Source organism: Ailuropoda melanoleuca, chromosome 12 (genome assembly GCF_002007445.2).
Source record: "Ailuropoda melanoleuca isolate Jingjing chromosome 12, ASM200744v2, whole genome shotgun sequence".
Classification (NCBI taxonomy): Eukaryota; Metazoa; Chordata; class Mammalia; order Carnivora; family Ursidae; genus Ailuropoda; species Ailuropoda melanoleuca.
In genome coordinates this window covers 45,015,857-45,041,149 of record NC_048229.1, presented here as the reverse complement: position 1 = coordinate 45,041,149, position 25,293 = coordinate 45,015,857, and positions in this window count along the sequence as shown.

Below are 25,293 nucleotides of genomic sequence, written 5' to 3'. Positions count from 1 at the left end.
GGTTGTGACTTTGGACAAACCTTTCTTCCTGCCGCGTTCTCATCTCTGAAATGGAGTTGGAGCCCTTGCAAGGCTGCCTCGCGAGAGTTCACTCAGACCAAAGAAAGCAATGGTTGTGGGCGCCCCCCTCACTCGGCCCCACTGAAGGGCCTTCCTCTAGGGTCTGGAAACGAGCGGGACTGCAATGCAGATTTGCGGTAAGAGCGTGAACAGCCTTCCAACAACAACACCCACAGCCTGTGGAAGACCAGGGTGTGCAGGGTGGGAAGGGCATCTTGGAAGAAGGGGCCTTTGATCTGGGCCTGCAGTCAAGCAGAATGGAGGGAGATAAGATGAGCATAGGAGAGGAGGGCATGGCACCCGCGAGGGTTTGGAGGTAGGGAATGACAAACGCGTAGGAAAGACAGAGCACACGGCAGAAAGCAGCCTCAGTAAAATGCCAGGGGGGCAAATGGTACTCACCCAAACGCTGTGCTTGCCAGGAAACCACCCATGCCTCCGGGGCAGACCATCCCCATTACCCAGGACGACCCCAGACTGGCCCCAACACCCTCCAGGACAGTGCCAAAGCTTGCTGGTAGGAGCAGACAGCACCAAACATGTAGATAAGAAATGTATAATGAATAAACATTATTTAAAGGGACTGCGTAATGCCATGAATTTTTCAGTGGCAAAAACAGCCGAGAACTTATTAAAAAATGCATGAATTTCATATTTGATTATAAGTCAAGAGCAGCCAAAAAGAGAGAGGGAGAGAGTTTGGGGTTGTGGGGGCAGTGGGGGGTGGCAAAAGACACCAGCAGCCTCGCAGACCGGAATTAATGAGGTTGTTCCTAACGGGGAAGGAGTGACATGGTGATTAGTTAATTACTATTCAGCCGCCTGTAATTAATGCACAACCGAAATTGGTGTACAATGAATTAAACTACCACATAAAGCTGCTACCCAAATTGAGCCGAGGACCTTGATTGCTGATGGAGGAGGGCTATTACCACGGCCGCAGCATTGTGATTTCAACAGTGTCTCCCTCCAACAGCACGTTGTGTGACTAGCAGGAGAGTCGAGCTGAAGAAATCCGCGGCCTGGGGCCGGGCGTCAGTCATCCCGATGCTCACGCACAGAGCGGGGCTCCCGCACGGGCGGCTCTGGCTGTGGCCCAGCACCCAGCCCGGGGCTGGCCCACAGAAGGTGCTCAAGGACGGAGCAGGTGTTGAGGACCCGGGTGGAGGGATGGCGGGAAGGAAAGAGGGGTGAGAGTGGAGCAGGGATGCAGCTACCATCTGTTCTCTCCTCTCCAGGAGCATCCTTATTATCCCAGGCTCCAGGTCATCCTTACCCCTTCCTGAGGGCAGGGCACCCAGAGTGGGGGCGACTGCAACGGTCCAAGCTCCACACAGCAGCCACGAGGATCTTTCATAAAGTCAGGTCAAACTATGTCCCCCCGGCTTAAAACCCTACTGTGGGTTTCTATCATGGTAAGAATAAAATGTATTCTCCGTAATATGACTTACGAGACCTGATGGGACCCAATCCCCGCTTCCTCATCACTTCATCTCTCCTGTCCTCCTCATTCACATGGCCCAGCCATATTGATTTTTCCATGCCACAAAATCTCCAAGCTTAATTCCACCTCAGGACCTTGATACGTGCTGTTCTATCTGCTTGGAACTTTCTTCCCAGACTTTTCCTATCCATGCGGTCTCAGCTGAAATGTCATCTTCCCAGAAAGGCTTACTCTAACTTCTTTGCGTAAATGAGCCTTCCCGCTACTATCATTATTCTCTGTCACATGAACCCTGATTATTTCCTTCATGGTATACCCTAGGGGGATCTGAATTATTTTCTTTAGGTATGCTGTCCCTTGTTCATACTGTTCCCCCATTAGATCATAACCCCCACAAGGGCAGGAGGTATCTGTTCTCTCCCATGTACACCCATGGCCCCATGACTAGTGTCCAGTGGGGAACAGCAGCAGGGAGACCCAACACAAAGGCCACATAGAGGCCCCTACAAACGATGGGCCTCCTGGCTCAGGAGACTCAGACTGGGACTGCCCATTGTCCCCACCCCAGTATCTCTGAAGAAGTGGGCTGAGATTGCAGCTAGAGGGACCCCACAGACAGACATGATTGTGGGAGTTGGAGACTGGTGAAGCAGCCAACCCACATAGAAGGTTCACGAAGCAGATGGTCTCCTCTGGAGCCCACCCCCCATGCCCAGAGCTCCACAGGGCCTCCCTCCCCATAGACGGGGCCCTGGGAGAGTAGAGGTATCCACCTGCTGCGTCTCGGGGGCCTCCCTTGGCCTAAGCCAAATGCCCTGGAGACTGTGAGGCNGGGACTAAATGAAGACCTGGAGCTGAGAAAGCAAAAACCTAGGCAGAGGGAGCAGCAGACCTCAGTGGCCGGCAGGAACAGCGGTAAGCTGTGGGGGTTTGGGAGCCAGAGCCCACTGACCAGATGGAAACAGGAGGAAGAGCCCCTTGACCTCAGGCAGGGGTCTCGTGTCTCAAAAAGAGTGGCCGTCCAGGGACACTGGGTGATAACTTCTGTTGCCTGAAAATCAGGGTACCTGGGCCACTGTTCTCCTTCATCCACCTACCGGTTGTGACTTTGGACAAACCTTTCTTCCTGCCGCGTTCTCATCTCTGAAATGGAGTTGGAGCCCTTGCAAGGCTGCCTCGCGAGAGTTCACTCAGACCAAAGAAAGCAATGGTTGTGGGCGCCCCCCTCACTCGGCCCCACTGAAGGGCCTTCCTCTAGGGTCTGGAAACGAGCGGGACTGCAATGCAGATTTGCGGTAAGAGCGTGAACAGCCTTCCAACAACAACACCCACAGCCTGTGGAAGACCAGGGTGTGCAGGGTGGGAAGGGCATCTTGGAAGAAGGGGCCTTTGATCTGGGCCTGCAGTCAAGCAGAATGGAGGGAGATAAGATGAGCATAGGAGAGGAGGGCATGGCACCCGCGAGGGTTTGGAGGTAGGGAATGACAAACGCGTAGGAAAGACAGAGCACACGGCAGAGCAGCCTCAGTAAAACGCCAGGGGGGCAAATGGTACTCACCCAAACGCTGTGCTTGCCAGGAAACCACCCAGGCCTCCGGGGCAGACCATCCCCATTACCCAGGACGACCCCAGACTGGCCCCAACACCCTCCAAGACAGTGCCACAGCTTGCTGGTAGGAGCAGACAGCACCAAACATGTAGATAAGAAATGTATAATGAATAAACATTATTTAAAGGGACTGCGTAATGCCATGAATTTTTCAGTGGCAAAAACAGCCGAGAACTTATTAAAAAATGCATGAATTTCATATTTGATTATAAGTCAAGAGCAGCCAAAAAGAGAGAGGGAGAGAGTTTGGGGTTGTGGGGGCAGTGGGGGGTGGCAAAAGACACCAGCAGCCTCGCAGACCGGAATTAATGAGGTTGTTCCTAACGGGGAAGGAGTGACATGGTGATTAGTTAATTACTATTCAGCCGCCTGTAATTAATGCACAACCGAAATTGGTGTACAATGAATTAAACTACCACATAAAGCTGCTACCCAAATTGAGCCGAGGACCTTGATTGCTGATTGAGGAGGGCTATTACCACGGCCGCAGCATTGTGATTTCAACAGTGGCTCCCTCCAACAGCACGTTGTGTGACTAGCAGGAGAGTCGAGCTGAAGAAATCCGCGGCCTGGGGCCGGGCGTCAGTCATCCCGATGCTCACGCACAGAGCGGGGCTCCCGCACGGGCGGCTCTGGCCGTGGCCCAGCACCCAGCCCGGGGCTGGCCCACAGAAGGTGCTCAAGGACGGAGCAGGTGTTGAGGACCGGGGTGGAGGGATGGCGGGAAGGAAAGAGGGGTGAGAGTGGAGCAGGGATGCAGCTACCATCTGTTCTCTCCTCTCCAGGAGCATCCTTATTATCCCAGGCTCCAGGTCATCCTTACCCCTTCCTGAGGGCAGGGCACCCAGAGTGGGGGCGACTGCAACGGTCCAAGCTCCACACAGCAGCCACGAGGATCTTTCATAAAGTCAGGTCAAACTATGTCCCCCCGGCTTAAAACCCTACTGTGGGTTTCTATCATGGTAAGAATAAAATGTATTCTCCGTAATATGACTTACGAGACCTGATGGGACCCAATCCCCGCTTCCTCATCACTTCATCTCTCCTGTCCTCCTCATTCACATGGCCCAGCCATATTGATTTTTCCATGCCACAAAATCTCCAAGCTTAATTCCACCTCAGGACCTTGATACGTGCTGTTCTATCTGCTTGGAACTTTCTTCCCAGACTTTTCCTATCCATGCGGTCTCAGCTGAAATGTCATCTTCCCAGAAAGGCTTACTCTAACTTCTTTGCGTAAATGAGCCTTCCCGCTACTATCATTATTCTCTGTCACATGAACCCTGATTATTTCCTTCATGGTATACCCTAGGGGGATCTGAATTATTTTCTTTAGGTATGCTGTCCCTTGTTCATACTGTTCCCCCATTAGATCATAACCCCCACAAGGGCAGGAGGTATCTGTTCTCTCCCATGTACACCCATGGCCCCATGACTAGTGTCCAGTGGGGAACAGCAGCAGGGAGACCCAACACAAAGGCCACATAGAGGCCCCTACAAACGATGGGCCTCCTGGCTCAGGAGACTCAGACTGGGACTGCCCATTGTCCCCACCCCAGTATCTCTGAAGAAGTGGGCTGAGATTGCAGCTAGAGGGACCCCACAGACAGACATGATTGTGGGAGTTGGAGACTGGTGAAGCAGCCAACCCACATAGAAGGTTCACGAAGCAGATGGTCTCCTCTGGAGCCCACCCCCCATGCCCAGAGCTCCACAGGGCCTCCCTCCCCATAGACGGGGCCCTGGGAGAGTAGAGGTATCCACCTGCTGCGTCTCGGGGGCCTCCCTTGGCCTAAGCCAAATGCCCTGGAGACTGTGAGGCCCCTGCGGACAGGAATCACATCCTCCTCTCTGTGCCCCACTGAGAGCAGCCCACCACTGACACCCCACACACACTATTGTGTCAGTCAGGGCCCTGTGGTTATAAGTAACAAGACCTGATTCAAACTGGTTTAGTTGACAAAAGGGAGGAGTTAGTGACTCACTGATGGAAAAGTCCTGGGATGGCTTCAGGCATTGCTGGATCCAGGGCTCAGTGATCAGGACATTATCCCTTCTCATCTGTAGGCTTTGCCTTCCTCCTGGGAGACTTAGCTCTCAACTAGCATCTCCCTAGGTGGGGCTTGTTTATTCAGATATTGTTTATTTATTTCACAGAGAGAGAGAGAGAGAGAGCACGAGCAGGGGGAGGGGCACAGGGAGAAGCAGGCTCCCTGCTGAGCAGGGAGCCCGGTGCGGCTCAGTCCCAGGACCCAGAGATCATGACCCCAGCAGAAGGCGGGGCACAACCGACTGAGCCACCCGGGCGCCCTCAGGCAGGAGTTCTCAAGAACCGTTTTTATGCCAGTCTGGTGAAGCCTATGGACTCCTCAGAATAATATTTTTACATTTGTAACATATATACAATTAAAATAAATGGGTAAATAAAATATATAAATACATAAAGTCAAAATGTAAAATTTATTTTATAAAATAATACATATATGCATGAAATAAAATAAAAGCATTGGAAACCAATTATGCCGAACTACAGTCCTAGGCATTCACCGAAGTGAAGAACCCCTGCCCTGGCAGGGGTCCCCAGCAGCTCCCCGCCCACGTTCCCTGTAGCAGCACCCACTAACACTCAGGACTGGTTCTCACTGGGCCAGCCTAGGCCACCTGACCACCTCTGGACCCCTCACTGGCCAGGATGCTGATCGGCCGGGCATTGGTCATGTGCCACATGATGTGAGCCTGGTTATGGGTTCAGGCTCCCCTGAAACACAGTGATTGGGAGGTAGGGAGGGAAGGGGAAGTGGACAGAAATGACAGACGCCCAGTACCCTGGTGACAACTGGCCCCACGGGCAGAAGCAGCAGGTGTGCTGTGGAGAGGAAGAAACGACAGAGCTCGTGAGTGACAAGCCCAGCGCCGCACACAGAGCACAGGGGACAGCTGTTTTGCATCTCCGTTTCCCCACCAAACAGTGATGACTTGGGCAGTCACTTAATCTTTCTGAGCCTCAGTTTCTCCAACTCCAAACTGGGGGAAGTGAGCGGCTCACAAGTACAGAGACTGAGAATGAAGCTTAACAGAAACACAAAGTACCAAGTGAGTGCTCGGCTAACGTTCATGCCTTCTCCCCGTAAGTGTTTGCTGAGCACACAGCACGCATGCATCCCTGATGGGGGCACAGCTGAGTAAGACACGCTCTGCCCAGTCCAGCTCTGGGGTCAGCCTCTGCCCAGCTACCAGCCAGCCCCCTGTGGCTCTGCGGCACGTTAGTCTTTGGGAAGGAGGGGAGAGGCCCCGGTCAGGAACTGCTGAGGTGGGGGAGCCCTGGGCAGGGTAGGAGGTTCATGGGGGCTGCTCACAGAGTGGGGCCGGTGGGCTCAGACCAGACCAGAGGTCACCTTGCCCCACCCCCAGGCCAGCTGCCCCCAGGGTGTCTTTCTCCCTGTGGGTCCCCCATCAGAAGGCAGAGCTACTTTCCAGAGCCCCAACCCCACCCTCAACCACAAAGGAAGAAAAGAAGTTCTACTCCCCAATCTGATGCTACATACGAAAGTCTGAGAACACTAGCTCAGCTCCCGACTCAGTGTTCAGGGAGACAAGCGAGATCCCAGAGCACGTGGGAAGAGAGGCACAGAACACAGTGGAACATTCCCTCTGCTCAGGCTCTGGCATGATAGGAGAGAAGGCTTGTCTCCCCACTCCATCAGCCTTAAAGGAAAACAACTGCTAACTCCAAGCAGAAATTTCATGAGAGGCCTTGGAGGAGTCTCTATGCCTCTGCAGGCCTCAACTCTCCCATCTCTAAAGTGGGGGCCAGAATCCCCTCTTCCTGGAGTTGTCCTGCCATCACGTGGATGTAGGAAGAGGCATTCCCCCCGCCCCGAGTGCTCTAATAATTCACACCTATGATGGAACCAGCCCGGGGAGGGGGAGATCTTGGGGCCTGGTTCCTGGCACTGGCAGAGCCCCCTGGGAATTGTGCTCTGCCAACACCACCAGACCCAGCTCTGTCTGCCACCGCCGGGGCTCTGCAGTTTCTCCCAGCTCTGACTCCCTGGGAAATGGCCAGAGTCCATTTCAGACGAAACTGCAAGATTCCCCAAGACGGAGAAAATTAGATTTGTTCTCGGTCTGACTTGCCCTCCTCTCCTTCCAAAGGTTCTCTAGCTGGCTCTGACGCGCCATGGAGGGGCTAAGTCAGTCTTCACTGGTTCCTTCCACGAAGCAGCAGCTCTGGCTCCCACTCGGGCCCCAAGATGATCGAATGGGGAGGCTCTGGGAGAACCTTCCTTCCTGACTCTGGAGGGGACCTATAGGTCGTGCTCCTGAAGAAGACAGGATGCCTCAGTCTGGGAGGTACTGGGAGGTTTTCCCACCTGGGATTGGGGACCATGCCCTGGTTCCATCTCTGTCACTAAACAGCTGTATGACCTTGGGCTGTCACATCCTTGGGTCTCAGTTTCTTTGTCTAAAAATGGGTCCTCTTATTCTCATCCTGACTGCCCCCCCATGGGGAGCTCAGTAAACTGAGTTCAGACAAAGGGACAGTGGGCACCACTTCAGGGTGAGTCCTGGCCCCGCAGGGTACAGACTGTTTGTGGATGCCCCCGCTGCCTGGAAGAGAATGACCATGGACTGGAAGGCTCAGAGACCTGGCCAAGTGTTCTCGCCACTGCCTGCTGCCTACAGGAGGGAGAGGAAGGCAACCCCAGAGGAACACGCTGAACTCACGCGGTCGGTAGGAGAGGAGGACTAAACGGCAGGGCACTGGCCCCCCGCTCTGAAGAGCATGCAAGGAGCCTGGAGCCTGGCAGACTGGGGCTGGCATCGCTAGCAGGACGGAGGCCTCTCTGGAAGCTCTCAGTTTTTTGGAGTTCCCAGGACAGTGGTTTGGAACAGCATTTTCTCGTCCCTCAAGGACCTGGTCACACTGCAGACCAATAGCCAAAACTGAGGCTGTGGGGGGCTCCCAGGAGTTCTGCCTGGGGAATGGGGAGGGGGCTATCTGGCACGCTCCTGGGATCTCAGAGGAGAGCGCCAGGGACTCAGGGTGGGGCTGGGGAGAGCCACAGGGGTGCAGGGAGAGGCCATAAGACCATGTCTTTGACTAGAATTGGGGTTTTCATTTTTTGAAGTATAACATAGATCCAGGAAAGTATCTGAAATGTCCAACTCAACTAATTTTTAACTTACATATACACTGTGTAACCACCTCCCAGGCCGAGATACAGAACATTTCCAGCACTGGGGATTTCCACCCTGTCTCCTCCCACGGACCCCCCACCAAGGTAACCACTATTCTAACTTCTATCACTGTCAGTGTTTGAACTTCATTTAAGTAGTTTTGTGCGTGTGTGTCCAGCATAATGTGTTTGAGACACCTGTGCTGATACATGTATCTATAGCTATTTTCTGTTTTATTTCTGAGCAATATTTCAACATGCGGTTGTTCTCACTTTGTTGATCCATTCACCCGCCAGTAAGCGTCTGGGTGGTTTTCCAGTGCGGGGCTATTTTGAGTAAAGCTTCTATGAACATTCTTGTTTCTATCTTTGGGTGCCTACAAGTCATTCATTTTTCTGGATATACACCCACGAGTGCAAGCGATGGGTCAGAAGGCACACACACAGTCAGCTTTAAGAGAAAATGCTAACAGTTTTCCAAATGATCGTATCATTTTACGTTGGAACTCAGAATGCGGGAGAGTTCCAGTTGCTCCACATTTTCACGAATGCTCGGTATTGTCAGTCTTTTGATGGCCATTTGCATATCCTTGTTGGTGAAGCGCCTGTCCACATCTTTCACTTGTCTTCTTATTGAATTGTTTTTCCTTTCCTTGATTTGTAGGTATTCTTTATATATTCTGGTTGGCAAGTCTTTGTCACATATATGTATTATGATTAGCTCCTCCCTGCCCTAGGAGCTTGTTGAAACCGCTGATTCCTTGGCTGCCCCCCTAGAGATTCTGGTTAAGAGGGCTTTTAACCAAGGCCCCCCAGAGATCTGCTGCCTTGCTCTCATTTTGCTTCGAGAACCCCACTGAAGTGCAGGGTGGGAAGGCAAAACAGAGGATGAATCCCCATTCTGAACAAGTCTGCAAACTTGTGGACGGTTGGTTGTGAGTTCCTTACAGTCCCTGCCCCGTCCCTGCCGCCCCCAACTCTGCACCGGGGGGAGGGAGGAAGAGAATAGGCTCCTCCAGGCAACCGAACGTCCCAGGTTCTGCACACAGTTTGCAGAGCCAACAGATGTGGACTGAAGGCCCCTGGCTCTGCCACTCCTAGACCTCCTTATGACTCAGTGTCCTCATCTGTGAAATGGGGATAGTAACTATGTCTACTTTATAGGGTCACTGAAAGAATTAAATGAGACAATGCATATGAGGTGCTTAAGCCTCGCATGCAGCAATACTCAATAGATGGTAGATGATTTTACTTATTAAATGACAGGTGGCCTTTCAGCTTTAAATGGCCAACTTCTGTCTCCATAAGGGCTCAGCTTGTCCTTCCAGGAGGTCTCTGACCAGTCCACTCACATCTGTCCTGTGGTTCCACATTGAAGTTTAGGAAGGTCTGGGCAGTACAGAGCACCAAGCCCCAGAGCCCTGCCCTGAAGCCCAACCCTGCTGCCCAGGGCTTATCGTTAAAGTCGGCTAAGAAAGGATGTGGCTCTGGCCCCTTCCTGGAGCTCCCAGCTGCCAGGCCACCCTTCTCCCAGACAGACATTTCAGTCTCATCCCTCCCGGAGAGTGTCTCTGTCCTCATTTGTGCTGGTTCTATTTCACTGAGGGCTCCAGCCACCTGCTGGCAGCAATCTCAGCCAGGGAGCTTACTCAATATAATACAACAGCCGTCACCCCAAGAAAGTACCAGCAGCGTAAATGCCTGTGTGCCCTGTGGATTTCAGGAGCTCCTCAATGACTTTGCCAGCCCCAGACAGGCAGCCCCCCAAGGCCTGGGAACACGTCGGAAAGCCTTGCCTTGGCCTTCCTGCACACAGCATGGGGTTCTGGGAGCCTTCGGCAGCCAGGCTTTTATGTCATGAGTAACATTCAGTCTGTTTGAGGAATGAATGGATTGACTAACCTCAGATCCCATTCATTCATTCAATTTCAATTAAGCGAGCATTATGGAGCAGCTCCTATTTTTACTAAATGTGTGTGATCAGACCTGAAGAGTGTGTTTTGCAAAACAGAGAATCATTCCCCTTGTTGATGGGATAGGACGGGATGGGATGGGATGGGATGGGGTGGGATGGGGGTATGACTTGGCAGAGCTGTTGACCTGCCTAAGGGACCCCTCTCCTCTTCTCAGGAATCCCATGGACTTAGAAGCCACAGCCATGATGAGAAGTTTTCCTATTTGTCTAATCTCTACCCAGCCTGCTTTGGCTTAACCACGTTGGCTTAACTAACATCTTTCCCGTGGCCAAAAGATGGCCCTTTATCTGACTTAGCACCAGGCAGCCATGCTGAAATGTGTCATCTGTTGGTGTCAGAGTCAAGCCCCAGGGGAGCTGGCTCATGAGACACAGTCAGAACTCCCTGCTCTGGAGGGCTGAGCAGTGGCCGGCGGCTTCCTCTGTCGCCCTGCCTCTCCAACTTCAGAAGCCCTTTGCTTGTCATGCTTGCCCACGGATGACCCCTGGGCAAATTTGCCCGACAAGAACCTTTAACCCCCACCATGTCTGCTTCCCGTGGTATCTTCAAAATGGTTTGGCCATTGCTACACACAGTCACGGACACGAGGCATTGCAGGGCACAAGCACACAGACACTGGTTAATATGTGCCAACACTTCCCACCACATGCCTCCTTTCAGTATCTTATAATGGCAACTAATAAGGAAAAACGGCATCCACAAGTAACATAAGCCGCCAGCAAGCCGGAGGGGTGCCTGTTCAGAGAGCCCTGCTTCCTGACAGTGGGAAAGAAATGGGCCAAGCCAATGGAGATCCCCCAAAGTACAGTTTTAAGAGTGACTCTCTCCCCAGAGGTCCTCAGCAAAAAGACGGCAGGCTCTGTAGAGAGACAATGCCCCCTCCCAGGCAAACAAAAGGAAAGATGCGATAGTCACACCAGGATACAAACCTTCACAGGAGCCAATGAGTGAACACAGTGACACCAACCACAGTGTTCATTGGGAATATCCTCTGTGTTGGACACGAGGCTCAGAATTTCACATTTATCTTCTCAGTTAATCTTTGAAGTTACACCAGGAGACCCTCACCATTATGGCTTCCATTTTACAGTGAGGAGATGAGGAGTCAGAGAGGTTAAGGAACTTTCCCAAAGTCACAGAGCTAGTAAATGGCAGAAATAGATTTATGCCCAGGCCGGTCTGATTTGAAAATGCATTCAGCCCACTGTCTGTCTAGGCCACGCCTCTGCAGCATGCCTGCTATATAAGGACTGGCCCCCAAATGGTTAAGGCTCAGCCCAGAGCTTCCCATGTAGGCCTGAGCCAGGACACCCAACAGCAAAGCCATCTTTGGACAAGCCCCGAAGGCTCCCACCTAGACCTCGCGTAGAGCTGAGACCCCCGGGTCCCCAGGGCTCTCCTGAGCTCCTGAAGCACGGGTACCTGGACATCAGCAAAAGCACCATCTTTGCTACCTGCGCAGAGGGAAAGTTCATTTAGCTGAGGAATCTTCTTTCCTCTCTTTAATTGATGACAATGAGCACACTTCAGTTAACCTCAAAACCTGCTTTGGCCTCATACTCTATTTCAGAAGCCAGAGATGGAATCGCATCTCCAGTCCTCCCCAGAAACCCACCAGCCTGCACACGGGCCCTGACAGCCCTCCTCCCACTCTCACTCGCAACAGAGTTCTGGGGGTACTGGATTTCTAGTTGTGGCCCAACACTGCCCTGGCCAACCGCAGAGCCCTGGCCCCTCCCTGAAGACAGGCTGGCCCCTCGGCTGAGAACCCTCTCAAACCCAAGCGGTCTGCTCAGAAGAGTCAGAAATGCCACTGACCAAGAGATCAGTGACGAGGAGGCAAGGATGGGCCTGGCAGGACCAAACTCTATGACTTTAGGTAAAACTCGCATCAGTGCTGAACTTTTGTTTCCTTCTGTGTAAAGTAGGGGTGCTTGCAGCCTGCCCCCCCACCCCCAGGTTATAAGGTAAGGTGCTTGGTAAGCACGCACTTGCCAGATAGCGGCAGGGCAAGACCTCCTTGCTATGCGTGAGAAGTCCCACCGCTGTGCCAGGCGCGCCCTCAGCAGCAGCTTCTGGTAAACCTTCATGAGTCTCACTTGAGAAATTGTGCATACATATCCCGTCATTAGTGATGCAGCCCCCTCTAATTTCACTCTGAGAGCTCTCTGTAGGACCTTAGTCAGTATTTGCTGAAAATCAAATACGGACCTTGTTATGATTCCGTGCAGACACTGTGCTGAACTCCACCACAGCACCAAAGCATGACCCAGGCTCGAGGGAACATTAAGTTAATTTGCACAATAGTCCAGGGGATGAAAGGCATCTCCTGACCCCTCTTCCAATTCAGGAGACCTAGGCTCTGCCCGCGCATTCCCATTGATTCCAGGACTCCACTATCCCGATGGTGAATCAGCACCATCATGCCTGAAAATACAAGGCACAGAGCCTAGCACACTGTCAGCATTCAGTGAGCAAGGGAGCGAATGAAAGGGCAGACGGTAGGGGGGCAGGAAGGCCAGACCCGGAGTCACAGAGTCCGGAGTTGATCTTGCCCTGCCACCCCTGCCTGCTATTCTCTGANGAAATTGGTGTACAATGAATTAAACTACCACATAAAGCTGCTACCCAAATTGAGCCGAGGACCTTGATTGCTGATGGAGGAGGGCTATTACCACGGCCGCAGCATTGTGATTTCAACAGTGTCTCCCTCCAACAGCACGTTGTGTGACTAGCAGGAGAGTCGAGCTGAAGAAATCCGCGGCCTGGGGCCGGGCGTCAGTCATCCCGATGCTCACGCACAGAGCGGGGCTCCCGCACGGGCGGCTCTGGCTGTGGCCCAGCACCCAGCCCGGGGCTGGCCCACAGAAGGTGCTCAAGGACGGAGCAGGTGTTGAGGACCCGGGTGGAGGGATGGCGGGAAGGAAAGAGGGGTGAGAGTGGAGCAGGGATGCAGCTACCATCTGTTCTCTCCTCTCCAGGAGCATCCTTATTATCCCAGGCTCCAGGTCATCCTTACCCCTTCCTGAGGGCAGGGCACCCAGAGTGGGGGCGACTGCAACGGTCCAAGCTCCACACAGCAGCCACGAGGATCTTTCATAAAGTCAGGTCAAACTATGTCCCCCCGGCTTAAAACCCTACTGTGGGTTTCTATCATGGTAAGAATAAAATGTATTCTCCGTAATATGACTTACGAGACCTGATGGGACCCAATCCCCGCTTCCTCATCACTTCATCTCTCCTGTCCTCCTCATTCACATGGCCCAGCCATATTGATTTTTCCATGCCACAAAATCTCCAAGCTTAATTCCACCTCAGGACCTTGATACGTGCTGTTCTATCTGCTTGGAACTTTCTTCCCAGACTTTTCCTATCCATGCGGTCTCAGCTGAAATGTCATCTTCCCAGAAAGGCTTACTCTAACTTCTTTGCGTAAATGAGCCTTCCCGCTACTATCATTATTCTCTGTCACATGAACCCTGATTATTTCCTTCATGGTATACCCTAGGGGGATCTGAATTATTTTCTTTAGGTATGCTGTCCCTTGTTCATACTGTTCCCCCATTAGATCATAACCCCCACAAGGGCAGGAGGTATCTGTTCTCTCCCATGTACACCCATGGCCCCATGACTAGTGTCCAGTGGGGAACAGCAGCAGGGAGACCCAACACAAAGGCCACATAGAGGCCCCTACAAACGATGGGCCTCCTGGCTCAGGAGACTCAGACTGGGACTGCCCATTGTCCCCACCCCAGTATCTCTGAAGAAGTGGGCTGAGATTGCAGCTAGAGGGACCCCACAGACAGACATGATTGTGGGAGTTGGAGACTGGTGAAGCAGCCAACCCACATAGAAGGTTCACGAAGCAGATGGTCTCCTCTGGAGCCCACCCCCCATGCCCAGAGCTCCACAGGGCCTCCCTCCCCATAGACGGGGCCCTGGGAGAGTAGAGGTATCCACCTGCTGCGTCTCGGGGGCCTCCCTTGGCCTAAGCCAAATGCCCTGGAGACTGTGAGGCCCCTGCGGACAGGAATCACATCCTCCTCTCTGTGCCCCACTGAGAGCAGCCCACCACTGACACCCCACACACACTATTGTGTCAGTCAGGGCCCTGTGGTTATAAGTAACAAGACCTGATTCAAACTGGTTTAGTTGACAAAAGGGAGGAGTTAGTGACTCACTGATGGAAAAGTCCTGGGATGGCTTCAGGCATTGCTGGATCCAGGGCTCAGTGATCAGGACATTATCCCTTCTCATCTGTAGGCTTTGCCTTCCTCCTGGGAGACTTAGCTCTCAACTAGCATCTCCCTAGGTGGGGCTTGTTTATTCAGATATTGTTTATTTATTTCACAGAGAGAGAGAGAGAGAGAGCACGAGCAGGGGGAGGGGCACAGGGAGAAGCAGGCTCCCTGCTGAGCAGGGAGCCCGGTGCGGCTCAGTCCCAGGACCCGGAGATCATGACCCCAGCAGAAGGCGGGGCACAACCGACTGAGCCACCCGGGCGCCCTCAGGCAGGAGTTCTCAAGAACCGTTTTTATGCCAGTCCGGTGAAGCCTATGGACTCCTCAGAATAATATTTTTACATTTGTAACATATATACAATTAAAATAAATGGGTAAATAAAATATATAAATACATAAAGTCAAAATGTAAAATTTATTTTATAAAATAATACATATATGCATGAAATAAAATAAAAGCATTGGAAACCAATTATGCCGAACTACAGTCCTAGGCATTCACCGAAGTGAAGAACCCCTGCCCTGGCAGGGGTCCCCAGCAGCTCCCCGCCCACATTCCCTGCAGCAGCACCCACTAACACTCAGGACTGGTTCTCACTGGGCCAGCCTAGGCCACCTGACCACCTCTGGACCCATCACTGGCCAGGATGCTGATCGGCCGGGCATTGGTCATGTGCCACATGACGTGAGCCTGGTTATGGGTTCAGGCTCCCCTGAAACACAGTGATTGGGAGGTAGGGAGGGAAGGGGAAGTGGACAGAAATGACAGACGCCCAGTACCCTGGTGACAACTGGCCCCACGGGCAGAAGCAGCAGGTGTGCTGTGGAGAGGAAGAAACGACAGAGCTCGTGAGTGACAAGCCCAGCGCCACACACAGAGCACAGGGGACAGCTGTTTTGCATCTCCGTTTCCCCACCAAACAGTGATGACTTGGGCAGTCACTTAATCTTTCTGAGCCTCAGTTTCTCCAACTCCAAACTGGGGGAAGTGAGCGGCTCACAAGTACAGAGACTGAGAATGAAGCTTAACAGAAACACAAAGTACCAAGTGAGTGCTCGGCTAACGTTCATGCCTTCTCCCCGTAAGTGTTTGCTGAGCACACAGCACGCATGCATCCCTGATGGGGACACAGCTGAGTAAGACACGCTCTGCCCAGTCCAGCTCTGGGGTCAGCCTCTGCCCAGCTACCAGCCAGCCCCCTGTGGCTCTGCGGCACGTTAGTCTTTGGGAAGGAGGGGAGAGGCCCCGATCAGGAACTGCTGAGGTGGGGGAGCCCTGGGCAGGGTAGGAGGTTCATGGGGGCTGCTCACAGAGTGGGGCCGGTGGGCTCAGACCAGACCAGAGGTCACCTTGCCCCACCCCCAGGCCAGCTGCCCCCAGGGTGTCTTTCTCCCTGTGGGTCCCCCATCAGAAGGCAGAGCTACTTTCCAGAGCCCCAACCCCACCCTCAACCACAAAGGAAGAAAAGAAGTTCTACTCCCCAATCTGATGCTACATACGAAAGTCTGAGAACACTAGCTCAGCTCCCGACTCAGTGTTCAGGGAGACAAGCGAGATCCCAGAGCACGTGGGAAGAGAGGCACAGAACACAGTGGAACATTCCCTCTGCTCAGGCTCTGGCATGATAGGAGAGAAGGCTTGTCTCCCCACTCCATCAGCCTTAAAGGAAAACAACTGCTAACTCCAAGCAGAAATTTCATGAGAGGCCTTGGAGGAGTCTCTATGCCTCTGCAGGCCTCAACTCTCCCATCTCTAAAGTGGGGGCCAGAATCCCCTCTTCCTGGAGTTGTCCTGCCATCACGTGGATGTAGGAAGAGGCATTCCCCCCGCCCCGAGTGCTCTAATAATTCACACCTATGATGGAACCAGCCCGGGGAGGGGGAGATCTTGGGGCCTGGTTCCTGGCACTGGCAGAGCCCCCTGGGAATTGTGCTCTGCCAACACCACCAGACCCAGCTCTGTCTGCCACCGCCGGGGCTCTGCAGTTTCTCCCAGCTCTGACTCCCTGGGAAATGGCCAGAGTCCATTTCAGACGAAACTGCAAGATTCCCCAAGACGGAGAAAATTAGATTTGTTCTGGGTCTGACTTGCCCTCCTCTCCTTCCAAAGGTTCTCTAGCTGGCTCTGACGCGCCACGGAGGGGCTAAGTCAGTCTTCACTGGTTCCTTCCACAAAGCAGCAGCTCTGGCTCCCACTCGGGCCCCAAGATGATCGAATGGGGAGGCTCTGGGAGAACCTTCCTTCCTGACTCTGGAGGGGACCTATAGGTCGTGCTCCTGAAGAAGACAGGATGCCTCAGTCTGGGAGGTACTGGGAGGTTTTCCCACCTGGGATTGGGGACCATGCCCTGGTTCCATCTCTGTCACTAAACAGATGCATGACCTTGGGCTGTCACATCCTTGGGTCTCAGTTTCTTTGTCTAAAAATGGGTCCTCTTATTCTCATCCTGACTGCCCCCCCATGGGGAGCTCAGTAAACTGAGTTCAGACAAAGGGACAGTGGGCACCACTTCAGGGTGAGTCCTGGCCCCGCAGGGTACAGACTGTTTGTGGATGCCCCCGCTGCCTGGAAGAGAATGACCATGGACTGGAAGGCTCAGAGACCTGGCCGAGTGTTCTCGCCATTGCCTGCTGCCTACAGGAGGGAGAGGAAGGCAACCCCAGAGGAACACGCTGAACTCACGCGGTCGGTAGGAGAGGAGGACTAAACGGCAGGGCATTGGCCCCCCGCTCTGAAGAGCATGCAAGGAGCCTGGAGCCTGGCAGACTGGGGCTGGCATCGCTAGCAGGATGGAGGCCTCTCTGGAAGCTCTCAGTTTTTTGGAGTTCCCAGGACAGTGGTTTGGAACAGCATTTTCTTGTCCCTCAAGGACCTGGTCACACTGCAGACCAATAGCCAAAACTGAGGCTGTGGGGGGCTCCCAGGAGTTCTGCCTGGGGAATGGGGAGGGGGCTATCTGGCACGCTCCTGGGATCTCAGAGGAGAGCGCCAGGGACTCAGGGTGGGGCTGGGGAGAGCCACAGGGGTGCAGGGAGAGGCCATAAGACCATGTCTTTGACTAGAATTGGGGTTTTCATTTTTTGAAGTATAACATAGATCCAGGAAAGTATCTGAAATGTCCAACTCAACTAATTTTTAACTTACATATACACTGTGTAACCACCTCCCAGGCCGAGATACAGAACACTTCCAGCACTGGGGATTTCCACCCTGTCTCCTCCCACGGACCCCCCACCAAGGTAACCACTATTCTAACTTCTATCACTGTCAGTGTTTGAACTTCATTTAAGTAGTTTTGTGCGTGTGTGTCCAGCATAATGTGTTTGAGACACCTGTGCTGATACATGTATCTATAGCTATTTTCTGTTTTATTTCTGAGCAATATTTCAACATGCGGTTGTTCTCACTTTGTTGATCCATTCACCCGCCAGTAAGCGTCTGGGTGGTTTTCCAGTGCGGGGCTATTTTGAGTAAAGCTTCTATGAACATTCTTGTTTCTATCTTTGGGTGCCTACAAGTCATTCATTTTTCTGGATATACACCCACGAGTGCAAGCGATGGGTCAGAAGGCACACACACAGTCAGCTTTAAGAGAAAATGCTAACAGTTTTCCAAATGATCGTATCATTTTACGTTGGAACTCAGAATGCGGGAGAGTTCCAGTTGCTCCACATTTTCACGAATGCTCGGTATTGTCAGTCTTTTGATGGCCATTTGCATATCCTTGTTGGTGAAGCGCCTGTCCACATCTTTCACTTGTCTTCTTATTGAATTGTTTTTCCTTTCCTTGATTTGTAGGTATTCTTTATATATTCTGGTTGGCAAGTCTTTGTCACATATATGTATTATGATTAGCTCCTCCTGCCTTAGGAGCTTGTTGAAACCGCTGATTCCTTGGCTGCCCCCCTAGAGATTCTGGTTAAGAGGGCTTTTAACCAAGGCCCCCCAGAGATCTGCTGCCTTGCTCTCATTTTGCTTCGAGAACCCCACTGAAGTGCAGGGTGGGAAGGCAAAACAGAGGATGAATCCCCATTCTGAACAAGTCTGCAAACTTGTGGACGGTTGGTTGTGAGTTCCTTACAGTCCCTGCCCCGTCCCTGCCGCCCCCAACTCTGCACCGGGGGGAGGGAGGAAGAGAATAGGCTCCTCCAGGCAACCGAACGTCCCAGGTTCTGCACACAGTTTGCAGAGCCAACAGATGTGGACTGAAGGCCCCTGGCTCTGCCACTCCTAGACCTCCTTATGACTCAGTGTCCTCATCTGTGAAATGGGGATAGTAACTATGTCTACTTCATAGGGTCACTGAAAGAATTAAATGAGACAATGCATATGAGGTGCTTAAGCCTCGCATGCAGCAATACTCAATAGATGGTAGATGATTTTACTTATTAAATGACAGGTGGCCTTTCAGCTTTAAATGGCCAACTTCTGTCTCCATAAGGGCTCAGCTTGTCCTTCCAGGAGGTCTCTGACCAGTCCACTCACATCTGTCCTGTGGTTCCACATTGAAGTTTAGGAAGGTCTGGGCAGTACAGAGCACCAAGCCCCAGAGCCCTGCCCTGAAGCCCAACCCTGCTGCCCAGGGCTTATCGTTAAAGTCGGCTAAGAAAGGATGTGGCTCTGGCCCCTTCCTGGAGCTCCCAGCTGCCAGGCCACCCTTCTCCCAGACAGACATTTCAGTCTCATCCCTCCCGGAGAGTGTCTCTGTCCTCATTTGTGCTGGTTCTATTTCACTGAGGGCTCCAGCCACCTGCTGGCAGCAATCTCAGCCAGGGAGCTTACTCAGTATGATACAACACCGTCACCCCAAGAAAGTACCAGCAGCGTAAGTGCCTGTGTGCCCTGTGGATTTCAGGAGCTCCTCAATGACTTTGCCAGCCCCAGACAGGCAGCTCCCCAAGGCCTGGGAACACGTCGGAAAGCCTTGCCTTGGCCTTCCTGCACACAGCATGGGGTTCTGGGAGCCTTCGGCAGCCAGGCTTTTATGTCATGAGTAACATTCAGTCTGTTTGAGGAATGAATGGATTGACTAACCTCAGATCCCATTCATTCATTCAATTTCAATTAAGCGAGCATTATGGAGCAGCTCCTATTTTTACTAAATGTGTGTGATCAGACCTGAAGAGTGTGTTTTGCAAAACAGAGAATCATTCCCCTTGTTGATGGGATAGGACGGGATGGGATGGGATGGGATGGGGTGGGATGGGGGTATGACTTGGCAGAGCTGTTGACCTGCCTAAGGGACCCCTCTCCTCTTCTCAGGAATCCCATGGACTTAGAAGCCACAGCCATGATGAGAAGTTTTCCTATTTGTCTAATCTCTACCCAGCCTGCTTTGGCTTAACCACGTTGGCTTAACTAACATCTTTCCCGTGGCCAAAAGATGGCCCTTTATCTGACTTAGCACCAGGCAGCCATGCTGAAATGTGTCATCTGTTGGTGTCAGAGTCAAGCCCCAGGGGAGCTGGCTCATGAGACACAGTCAGAACTCCCTGCTCTGGAGGGCTGAGCAGTGGCCGGCGGCTTCCTCTGTCGCCCTGCCTCTCCAACTTCAGAAGCCCTTTGCTTGTCATGCTTGCCCACGGATGACCCCTGGGCAAATTTGCCCGACAAGAACTTTTAACCCCCACCATGTCTGCTTCCCGTGGTATCTTCAAAATGGTTTGGCCATTGCTACACACAGTCACGGACACGAGGCATTGCAGGGCACAAGCACACAGACACTGGTTAATATGTGCCAACACTTCCCACCACATGCCTCCTTTCAGTATCTTATAATGGCAACTAATAAGGAAAAACGGCATCCACAAGTAACATAAGCCGCCAGCAAGCCGGAGGGGTGCCTGTTCAGAGAGCCCTGCTTCCTGACAGTGGGAAAGAAATGGGCCAAGCCAATGGAGATCCCCCAAAGTACAGTTTTAAGAGTGACTCTCTCCCCAGAGGTCCTCAGCAAAAAGACGGCAGGCTCTGTAGAGAGACAATGCCCCCTCCCAGGCAAACAAAAGGAAAGATGCGATAGTCACACCAGGATACAAACCTTCACAGGAGCCAATGAGTGAACACAGTGACACCAACCACAGTGTTCATTGGGAATATCCTCTGTGTTGGACACGAGGCTCAGAATTTCACATTTATCTTCTCAGTTAATCTTTGAAGTTACACCATTATGGCTTCCATTTTACAGTGAGGAGATGAGGAGTCAGAGAGGTTAAGGAACTTTCCCAAAGTCACAGAGCTAGTAAATGGCAGAAATAGATTTATGCCCAGGCCGGTCTGATTTGAAAATGCATTCAGCCCACTGTCTGTCTAGGCCACGCCTCTGCAGCATGCCTGCTATATAAGGACTGGCCCCCAAATGGTTAAGGCTCAGCCCAGAGCTTCCCATGTAGGCCTGAGCCAGGACACCCAACAGCAAAGCCATCTTTGGACAAGCCCCGAAGGCTCCCACCTAGACCTCGCGTAGAGCTGAGACCCCCGGGTCCCCAGGGCTCTCCTGAGCTCCTGAAGCACGGGTACCTGGACATCAGCAAAAGCACCATCTTTGCCACCTGCGCAGAGGGAAAGTTCATTTAGCTGAGGAATCTTCTTTCCTCTCTTTAATTGATGACAATGAGCACACTTCAGTTAACCTCAAAACCTGCTTTGGCCTCATACTCTATTTCAGAAGCCAGAGATGGAATCGCATCTCCAGTCCTCCCCAGAAACCCACCAGCCTGCACACGGGCCCTGACAGCCCTCCTCCCACTCTCACTCGCAACAGAGTTCTGGGGGTACTGGATTTCTAGTTGTGGCCCAACACTGCCCTGGCCAACCGCAGAGCCCTGGCCCCTCCCTGAAGACAGGCTGGCCCCTCGGCTGAGAACCCTCTCAAACCCAAGCGGTCTGCTCAGAAGAGTCAGAAATGCCACTGACCAAGAGATCAGTGACGAGGAGGCAAGGATGGGCCTGGCAGGACCAAACTCTATGACTTTAGGTAAAACTCGCATCAGTGCTGAACTTTTGTTTCCTTCTGTGTAAAGTAGGGGTGCTTGCAGCCTGCCCCCCCACCCCCAGGTTATAAGGTAAGGTGCTTGGTAAGCACGCACTTGCCAGATAGCGGCAGGGCAAGACCTCCTTGCTATGCGTGAGAAGTCCCACCGCTGTGCCAGGCGCGCCCTCAGCAGCAGCTTCTGGTAAACCTTCATGAGTCTCACTTGAGAAATTGTGCATACATATCCCGTCATTAGTGATGCGGCCCCCTCTAATTTCACTCTGAGAGCTCTCTGTAGGACCTTAGTCAATATTTGCTGAAAATCAAATACGGACCTTGTTATGATTCCGTGCAGACACTGTGCTGAACTCCACCACAGCACCAAAGCATGACCCAGGCTCGAGAGAACATTAAGTTAATTTGCACAATAGTCCAGGGGATGAAAGGCATCTCCTGACCCCTCTTCCAATTCAGGAGACCTAGGCTCTGCCCGCGCATTCCCATTGATTCCAGGACTCCACTATCCCGATGGTGAATCAGCACCATCATGCCTGAAAATACAAGGCACAGAGCCTAGCACACTGTCAGCACTCAGTGAGCAAGGGAGCGAATGAAAGGGCAGACGGTAGGGGGGCAGGAAGGCCAGACCCGGAGTCACGGAGTCCGGAGTTGATCTTGCCCTGCCACCCCTGCCTGCTATTCTCTGACTTACCCTCCGAGTCTCTAATTTCTCACCAGCAAAATAAAGTGAAGATAATATGTGGGAAGGATTAAAGGAAAGAATCTTGATAAAGGGCATAGCACAGTGCTGGACACCTAGTAGACTCTGAAAAACGACTATAATAAATCAACCAGCCCATAATAATAACAAAACCACATATCAAAAGAGCAGGATTCAGATATACGTAGAGACGTCAACTATTTAAAAATGTAGACATAGGAAAAAACTGGCTGGGACTCCACTTAGGATGGGGTTTTAAATTTCTGTTTGGAGCCTGCCCTGCTTCAAACTCATGCCGTTATAATAGGTAGACTAGCATTCAAAAATTGTGACGCACAAAGCTGTCTTCGAAAACAAGAGAAGCATCACAATGATGAGTGATGAATTAAACACACACGAAGGGGCAACCAACTGCCACATACAAACACTNCCGTAAGTGTTTGCTGAGCACACAGCACGCATGCATCCCTGATGGGGACACAGCTGAGTAAGACACGCTCTGCCCAGTCCAGCTCTGGGGTCAGCCTCTGCCCAGCTACCAGCCAGCCCCCTGTGGCTCTGCGGCACGTTAGTCTTTGGGAAGGAGGGGAGAGGCCCCGATCAGGAACTGCTGAGGTGGGGGAGCCCTGGGCAGGGTAGGAGGTTCATGGGGGCTGCTCACAGAGTGGGGCCGGTGGGCTCAGACCAGACCAGAGGTCACCTTGCCCCACCCCCAGGCCAGCTGCCCCCAGGGTGTCTTTCTCCCTGTGGGTCCCCCATCAGAAGGCAGAGCTACTTTCCAGAGCCCCAACCCCACCCTCAACCACAAAGGAAGAAAAGAAGTTCTACTCCCCAATCTGATGCTACATACGAAAGTCTGAGAACACTAGCTCAGCTCCCGACTCAGTGTTCAGGGAGACAAGCGAGATCCCAGAGCACGTGGGAAGAGAGGCACAGAACACAGTGGAACATTCCCTCTGCTCAGGCTCTGGCATGATAGGAGAGAAGGCTTGTCTCCCCACTCCATCAGCCTTAAAGGAAAACAACTGCTAACTCCAAGCAGAAATTTCATGAGAGGCCTTGGAGGAGTCTCTATGCCTCTGCAGGCCTCAACTCTCCCATCTCTAAAGTGGGGGCCAGAATCCCCTCTTCCTGGAGTTGTCCTGCCATCACGTGGATGTAGGAAGAGGCATTCCCCCCGCCCCGAGTGCTCTAATAATTCACACCTATGATGGAACCAGCCCGGGGAGGGGGAGATCTTGGGGCCTGGTTCCTGGCACTGGCAGAGCCCCCTGGGAATTGTGCTCTGCCAACACCACCAGACCCAGCTCTGTCTGCCACCGCCGGGGCTCTGCAGTTTCTCCCAGCTCTGACTCCCTGGGAAATGGCCAGAGTCCATTTCAGACGAAACTGCAAGATTCCCCAAGACGGAGAAAATTAGATTTGTTCTGGGTCTGACTTGCCCTCCTCTCCTTCCAAAGGTTCTCTAGCTGGCTCTGACGCGCCACGGAGGGGCTAAGTCAGTCTTCACTGGTTCCTTCCACAAAGCAGCAGCTCTGGCTCCCACTCGGGCCCCAAGATGATCGAATGGGGAGGCTCTGGGAGAACCTTCCTTCCTGACTCTGGAGGGGACCTATAGGTCGTGCTCCTGAAGAAGACAGGATGCCTCAGTCTGGGAGGTACTGGGAGGTTTTCCCACCTGGGATTGGGGACCATGCCCTGGTTCCATCTCTGTCACTAAACAGATGCATGACCTTGGGCTGTCACATCCTTGGGTCTCAGTTTCTTTGTCTAAAAATGGGTCCTCTTATTCTCATCCTGACTGCCCCCCCATGGGGAGCTCAGTAAACTGAGTTCAGACAAAGGGACAGTGGGCACCACTTCAGGGTGAGTCCTGGCCCCGCAGGGTACAGACTGTTTGTGGATGCCCCCGCTGCCTGGAAGAGAATGACCATGGACTGGAAGGCTCAGAGACCTGGCCGAGTGTTCTCGCCATTGCCTGCTGCCTACAGGAGGGAGAGGAAGGCAACCCCAGAGGAACACGCTGAACTCACGCGGTCGGTAGGAGAGGAGGACTAAACGGCAGGGCATTGGCCCCCCGCTCTGAAGAGCATGCAAGGAGCCTGGAGCCTGGCAGACTGGGGCTGGCATCGCTAGCAGGATGGAGGCCTCTCTGGAAGCTCTCAGTTTTTTGGAGTTCCCAGGACAGTGGTTTGGAACAGCATTTTCTTGTCCCTCAAGGACCTGGTCACACTGCAGACCAATAGCCAAAACTGAGGCTGTGGGGGGCTCCCAGGAGTTCTGCCTGGGGAATGGGGAGGGGGCTATCTGGCACGCTCCTGGGATCTCAGAGGAGAGCGCCAGGGACTCAGGGTGGGGCTGGGGAGAGCCACAGGGGTGCAGGGAGAGGCCATAAGACCATGTCTTTGACTAGAATTGGGGTTTTCATTTTTTGAAGTATAACATAGATCCAGGAAAGTATCTGAAATGTCCAACTCAACTAATTTTTAACTTACATATACACTGTGTAACCACCTCCCAGGCCGAGATACAGAACACTTCCAGCACTGGGGATTTCCACCCTGTCTCCTCCCACGGACCCCCCACCAAGGTAACCACTATTCTAACTTCTATCACTGTCAGTGTTTGAACTTCATTTAAGTAGTTTTGTGCGTGTGTGTCCAGCATAATGTGTTTGAGACACCTGTGCTGATACATGTATCTATAGCTATTTTCTGTTTTATTTCTGAGCAATATTTCAACATGCGGTTGTTCTCACTTTGTTGATCCATTCACCCGCCAGTAAGCGTCTGGGTGGTTTTCCAGTGCGGGGCTATTTTGAGTAAAGCTTCTATGAACATTCTTGTTTCTATCTTTGGGTGCCTACAAGTCATTCATTTTTCTGGATATACACCCACGAGTGCAAGCGATGGGTCAGAAGGCACACACACAGTCAGCTTTAAGAGAAAATGCTAACAGTTTTCCAAATGATCGTATCATTTTACGTTGGAACTCAGAATGCGGGAGAGTTCCAGTTGCTCCACATTTTCACGAATGCTCGGTATTGTCAGTCTTTTGATGGCCATTTGCATATCCTTGTTGGTGAAGCGCC